Consider the following 7,852-nt stretch of genomic DNA (forward strand, 5'->3'; position numbering starts at 1 on the left):
TACTATCAAGCACCACATAATTCTTAAGATGCAAGAATGCAATCATGCAAACTTAAGAATTCCTACCCATGCATGCAAGCCCTTAACTTACAATTTTTATGCAGGTAAATGCAATAAAAATTCTACACAAATTTCTTCTCGACATGCAAACCTTTTTCTCATTAATTTCAACATTCATGCAGCTCTTTCACCCCGGTGATTCTCGCATGACTTCTTTAAAATAACCATTCCATAGACTGTTTTTTCCCATCAAGTCCACCTAGGTTAAATTCCTCAATTTTCAACATGCATGCGGCTCTTTCCATCCCGGTAATTCTCGCATGACCTCATAAAAATAATCTATCCCATAGACCGACCTTTCATCGAGTCTACTAGAATTTAAACTCCTCAAATTATGCAAGCAAAAATAATCTAACATGCATGACACCCCCATGTCCAAATCTGTAAGCAAGAAAATTCTTGCAAAATTTTCCACCAATAACTGATCCCAACTCTCCAGATTATGCATGCAAAGAGGTTCAACCTTGCAGTCAATTTAAATTTTCCCAAGACTTCATGCACTTCTCCCCCAAGAATTCATGCAAGTCAACTTAAAGCTTAGCTTGTCCACATGCACTCTAACAAGATCTACATGCAACAAGCAACATGCAACAAGAAAGGACTCATGCAAGAGCTAGAGAGCTAATGCATCATCCCAAAAAAAACAAACCGCAACTAACTATTTTTAGCAGAAATTGATTAGATTGATCTTCACCACACAGCCGATCTGACAGCACCTCCTCTTCCACCTTAGCCACTAGCTCGAACGTTCCTTATCTTCTTTCTCATTTTGATCAGAAAATCTTGCTTTTCTATCAAGGAATCTTATACTAGGATTTTTGTGTGTCTATCCTAACAGGTTCAGTTAACCTTATGTAGTTGTAGTACTTAAGGTGTCAATCCAAATAAGATGTTGCTAGCAATCAGGATGCAATCAAGAAATCACAAGTCAAGCCAATTCAATGAGTGGTTTTGTATCTAACAATCCTAGAATGACCAGAATGCAAAACGGAAATGAGTTACAGAACTAGAAACGAAAATGTATGACAAGAAGTAAAAATGAGTAAAAACAGAAACGAGTCTAAGCGTGAACTAAACAGCAAGAACCGAAACAGTCTCACGAATGCAATAAAAATCAGAAAGATAGAAGTCCTGAGGATGGGAGTAATTGATGTCGATGGAGTATCCTAGTATACAGAGTGTTGAATATGCCACAAGCAAACCATCCCTAAACAATGAACATCACGTCTTAGCTAATCCAATCTCTTGACAGAAGCTACTCAACCTCAACCACTTCCAAACCTAGTTCTCGCTAGAGAAACACGATCAAGCATGGAATGAAAAACAAGTTCATTAACGTCAACAAACATCCTAGACAACTAATTTCTTAGGCTAGGAATGTAAGTCTCTGGCACTAGTTGGTCAGACATTTCATCGAACACCTTTTGGGTGTGAAAATGTCTAAGACCTAGTTCCAATTGATCAGAGAAAAAATAGTATTTCTAACTCTAGTCCAGAAGGGAATCATAGAAATCAAAGCTTAAACACCCTACATCCTAAAATCCTCCACCTAATCTATTCTATCCTCAAGAACAATCACACTACTCAGATAAGAAAATCATCATCAAAGATACGAATTTGGAAAACATTGAATCAAGCATAGTAAGATAGATAAAATGAGATTTAAAACTTTTCAGAAGAAATCAAATGCAAAAACTCAATAAACTCAAAGATGTCGGATTACAAGTCTGAGAACGTTTTTGGTGGCTAGGTAAAACCTTAAGGAAAAGAACAAAAAATGAGATAAAAGATGTCTTCAGCCAAGACTTAACAAAATGTATTTATAGTAAAAACATGTAAATCCCTTAAACTTAAACGAAAAGGTGAAGAGTCGGTTTGGGAATCTCCTAAAGCGTGTAAGACGGAATGTCTTCCTGACATGTGCGAACGAGTCGGTGTGCGTCCAGTGGCTCGAACCAGATGGCTCGAGTGATGCGTGGTGAGGCTGGCTCGAGCGAGGTCTACTGGATGGAGTGGAGGGGTGTTGGCTCGAACCAGAGTAGTGTTGGCTCGATCCAGAGTGGTTTTGGCTCGAGCTGGGTGTATAGGCATCCACTAAAACGATGGTAACTCTTGAACCACACCTCCGATTGGCTTGAAATAAACGGTGTTGGAAAGATGAATCAATTCCCTACAACTTTTATAAAGACGTCGAAAGCTACATCCCACTTGAGTGGAACGGCTCGAACGGGGTGGCTCGATCAAGCGGATGAGACTGGCTCGGGAGAGGGACTCGATCGGGGTTGTGAGATTGGCTCGAGAGATGGTTCCGGGAGTGTTGTGCAGCGGATGGGTCAAATAATGCACTCCCGACGTCTCCTAGATACCTGAAATACTCCGAAATGCACAATGTATGCAAGGATGATGCAAGAACTACCTAGACATGCAAAGTGTATAGAAAAGACTAGAAAATTATGCAAAACAATGAGTTATCCTAGCTAAATGCATGATAGATATATGCTAGGGAGAGACAAAATATAGAAATATCAAATCCCACAAACTTAGTCTTTGCTTGCTCTCAAGCAAACGATCAAGAGCAAAGTATGGAAGAGACGTGTGAAGATGGGGTCTCAGAACCTAAAACATGCTGAATAGAGTAGTTAAAATCAAAGTTTTTGTTCTTAGTTTTATGATGCATGGTGAAGGAACTTTATTTAAAAACTTTGTTGAAACGATTTTGATCTTTAATCTACACATGCAATCCTATGAATCATTTCTTTTAACATTCATTAACAGAGAACCGTGAATCAAGCTAAACAATGTCATCGAACTCATTTGGCTAGGGTGAAAGGTCAAGGATGAAGTGGTTTTATCAATACAGAATAAGGTTCTCTCACGAAAAAGAGTTGAGCTTAAAAGAAGGCTAAAGGTTGAAACCTACTGATACATACAAGAGAAGTGTCATGTCTACCCAAAGGTCCACAAGAAACCTTAGCCCTAACATTCTAACCAAGAAGTTGGTCATATCTCTACCCTTTGTCAGCAACATCATCTCAAACTCTTTACACTATGGAGGAGTTCATTTCTTTTCATTCTAGCGGATTGGGAAATCTTTATTATCATTATGGTTCCTTTTCTTTTCTTCTAAGGACTCTAGACATCTTAAGCATTTTTACTTTCTTTTCTTTGTCTAATCTTTTATTTCATGCCCAGAACCAATTACTCTTTTTACTTTGCTCAACCCAATATCCCCCTCCTTTAGACTTTCTACCCTTTACTTTTCTGCACATATCCATACCCAATATCCAAAATCCGTATAACGCGAACTAGAACTACACAGGATCCTACTCTTGTCGGTTAGAACCTAACACTTTCTAACAAGCTCAACTCGGAAAAGGCCTGACACTCAAGAATACATTTGGCTTAAAAGAACGGTTGGTTAAGGGTGCGGGGAACTGTTCCAAAAATGGGAATCAGCTACTTGGATTGACAAGGGTGGTAAAAATGTGAAAGACAATCCAAGTATGTATATGGTATCCATGAGTTCAACTTCAATGCATAACAAGATAATTGCAAGTCAGGATTAGGTTCAGATAGATAGGGAATGACGTCAATTCAAAACATGCTTCAATCAAGACTAGGATGTAATTTCGAGAATTCAAAACCTGGTTCAGTCTTACATTTCAAGTTCAATCAACAAGCATCAAAGAACTAATAACAAGGGCCTTGATCATATCCTATTGAATTCAGCATGCTACCAAGGTTACAATCATCATCAACCCCTATGCTCTAAATGCAACAACCCTGTATGAATAACACTAGACTCAATCCTAATATGCAAGTGCAAACCAAATCAACTCTCTGTTTTTGTGAAAGTATTCGATTTTTTTTTCAAATTTTTTTTGGGGTTTTCTATGCAAATAGATGGATGCAAACTCAAACATGATATGTTGCAAAAAATTGAAATAAGAATCACAAAACACAACATCATATACATCATCTCAAATCCTCCCCCAAACTTAAATTACAGTCTCCTGTGTAAGAAAAATTTGCAGGAGGATTTAAGAATCACAACAGAAACAATGCAGGAATGAAATGGTATATACAAGGGAAGGTAGGAGTACCTCAGTAGTAGAAGAAGGAGTCAGTGCTCGCCCAAGGAGGAGCGTTATATTGACTTTATCCTTCACCTTGTTCTGGATCCGCAGGAGTGACCTCAGCGGGTTGGTCGACGTGCTGCTCAACCGCTTGCGTGTTCTGATACATGTTCGGCTGCTCGTCACACTGCATGTCATCGACTCTGGACTCACCATGGTCCAATACCAACACAACCACATCGGTAGGCTGATAATCACCTTGTTGTTCGCCCTGTTGCTTAACCCCGTGCATGCCCTGATGATCTCCCTCAGCGCCATCTCACTGCTCAACCTCAACCTCGTGCTCATCTCGAGCTGCAGAACAACGCGCTGATTGATGACTAGAAGAGGCTTTGGAACCTCGCGAACCGCGTCTCTGTCTCTCCTTAGACTTGTCCGACGAGTGGCGTGAAGGAGCAGGTAAAGGCTGATGCTCCTGAGGCACATATGAAGATTGACGTGCTGGAGAGGGAACAAGAGAGAGTGTTCTCTGACGAGTTGGCTCGAGTGTCCCTGTGGGGCGTCCTGACATTGGTTTGGTATCCTCGGGGATAGACCTAGGGACGGTGGTAGTGGAAGTCAAGCAACTGAACTTGCGCATGAAGTTCGTGAAAGTCTTGGTGAAGCTGTTGAGCGCCTTGTCTCTTGCCTTCCCCCATATCTGAAGCTTGTTGAGGCGTTCATGAGCTGCTCTGACTCCCTTAGCCATCCTGGGTTCTGAGTACTCCTCGAAGTGAAAATGCTCAGGGCGGTACTCAACCGCATCTTCTTCCATTGGCTCGGCGCTTGCTTCCGTAACGTCTACATGTTGCTCCTCAACATCAGAATTGTATAATGTATCCGCGGGAGGGATGAACTAAATATGCTCACCCCTCCCCCCCCCCCCCCCCCAAGATCATATTCAACTCGACGCAAGGGAGGAGTAATCTCGAGGGTGCGCGCGCAGGATGCATGAACTTGTAGAGCAACCGTCCATGCCTCAATCCCGAGTCCAAGGTGCGTAGCTGCCGCAAGTTGCTTATGTCTATCCAGCGTGGTTGGTATGAATAGGATGGTAGGGGAACACCAGCAGCCTCAAGAAACCAAGTCACCACGCCTCCCATGCACATCACTCCGGGAGTGTGATTGCTGTTGAGTCTCGAGACCCAATTCTTGTATGACATTATGTAGTTGATAAGGTAGAGTGTGGCAGAAGTGTTGGATATGTCACTTTGCAGCGCGGTGCAATCCATAGTAGTGAACGAGAGTCCCTTAAGCGCCAGAGTCCCTTAAGCGCCAGATCAATCATCTCAAGCTCGCCGTTCGTCATGTATCCCATAATCTCCATGGTGTAAAATGCACTGGCAACCGCCTTCTGGAAGTAACACAACACTGGGCTCCTCAGGTTCGTCGCTTTTGTCTTCGATGAAGTGAATATGGACGTGCTTCCGATTGTTGCCCAGAGTGCGGATATCTCATTCCTATCAAACTGCAGTGTCGTCCCCGTTCCGCTGGAGAATCCAAATATCTCGTCGATGGTCCTAAATGTAAGAGTGTAGAACTGGCCGTGAACGCGTAATGTAATGTAGACCAGACCTCCATCAGACATCGTTCCCGGCTCATCCGCATACAAGTGCATATCCAGAGTGGATAGGAACTGGATTGTCTCCTCCCTGTATCAATGCTTCGGGGTGTTCATGATTCTCTCCAGATGGCATCGTCGAAATAGATACTAAACATCCTCCAGAATCCCGAGTTGCTCCATCGTCTCAACATGAGGATATCTTGTTCCGTTGAACTCCAACTGCTGGAACAGCTCGTAGTACTCCTTGGGAGTCAGTCTCGTCTCAGCGCCCTTCCGTCTGACAGATTTCCTAGGAGCTTGTCCTGAGCGCAACTCAGGTTCCTCCTGTTCGTAATCACTGCCTTCCTCTCTTGAGTTGGAAGCTCATGTCGGTCTCTTCCCTCGACTCTTGCTCTTAGAGAGCGATTTGTCTGGTCTGTTTGCCCTGCTGCCTATGCTGAACCCCCAACAATCTCGTCAACCATGTTCTTCATTTTCAGGAAACGCTTTGCCATGGACTCAGGTGATGAGCGTTCTCCACCAACACAACCATATGTTTCTCTCATCTCATGTATAAGCTCGGTACTTTTTTTGTTTCTCTGAGACATGATAGACTCAAAGCTAAATGTTAATATGTTAGTGAGCAAGTAACAAGAGAAATTATGAAATTCAAAATTTGAAAGTGCAAAGAGAGGATGAAACCGATCGAGTGGGCGTGATGAACTTCGCGGTCTCGGATTTGGTTCATTTTGTTGTTCCATAGTGACTAGTGCGGGATGATCAGTGAGTTGACGAGCTTGTCGTGGTCGTTATAACCGATTGATGTCGTCGATAACAGGAAGGAGGTTCTGATGTCCTCTTGATCTGGTGTGCATGCAATGTTGCAATCAACAGGTTCCTGAGGTGCAAAACAAACAAGCAGACAACCAAAACAAGTCAGTACTCAGAATGATAAGTGTGATAGAACTTAATCGTGCAAAACTTGAAATCTTAAATGTAGCAAACCGAATCCCAAATGGCAACGGCGCAAAATTGATACTAGGATTTTTGTGTGTCTATCCTAGCAGGTTCAATTAACCTTATGTAGTTGTAGTACTTAAGGTGTAAATCCAAATGGGATGTTGCTAGCAATCAGGATGCAATCAAGAAATAACAAGTCAAGTTAATTCAAAGAGTGTTTTTGTATCTAACAATCCTAGAATGACCAGAATGGAAAACGGAAATGAGTTACAGAACTAGAAACGAAAATGTATGACATGAAGTAAAAATGAGTAAAAGCAGAAACGAGTCTAAGCGTGAACTAAACAGCAAGAACCAAAACAGTCTCACGAATGAAATAAAAATCAGAAAGATAGAAGTCCTAAGGATGGGAGTAATTGATGTCGGTGGAGTATCCTAGTCTACAGAGTGTTTAACATGCCACAAGCAAACCATCCCTAAACAATGAACATCACGTCTTAGCTAATCCAATCTTTTGACAGAAGCTACTCACTCAACCACTTCTAAACCTAGCTCTCGCTAGAGAAACATGATCAAGCATGACATGAAAAACGAGTTCATTTACGTCAACAAACATCCTAGACAACTAATCTCTTAGGCTAGAAATGTAAGTCTATGGCACTAGTTGGTCAGACATTTCATCGAACACCTTTTGGGTGTGAAAATGTCTAAGACCTAGTTCCAATTGATCAGAGAGAAACTAGTATTTCTAACTCTAGTCCAGAAGGGAATCATACAAATCAAAGTTTAAACACCCTACATCCTAAAATCCTCCACCTAATCTATCCTATCCTCAAGAACAATCACACTACTCAGATCCGAAAATCATCATCAAAGATACGAATTCGGAAAACATTGAATCAAGCATAGTAAGATAGATAAAAATGAGAAGAACAACTTTGCAGAAGAAATCAAATGCAAAAACTCAATAAACTCAAAGATGTCGGATTACAAGTCTGAGAACGTTTTCGGTAGCTAGGTAAAACCTTAAGGAAAAGAACAAAAAATGAGATAAAAGATGTCTTCAGCCAAGACTTAACAAAATGTATTTACAGTAAAAACATGTAAATCCCTAAAACTTAAAACGACAAGGTGAAGAGTCGGTTTCGGAATCTCCTAAAGCGTGTAAGATGGA

Source organism: Camelina sativa, chromosome 7 (genome assembly GCF_030686135.1).
Source record: "Camelina sativa cultivar CO46 ecotype springtype chromosome 7, ASM3068613v1".
Classification (NCBI taxonomy): domain Eukaryota; kingdom Viridiplantae; phylum Streptophyta; class Magnoliopsida; order Brassicales; family Brassicaceae; genus Camelina; species Camelina sativa.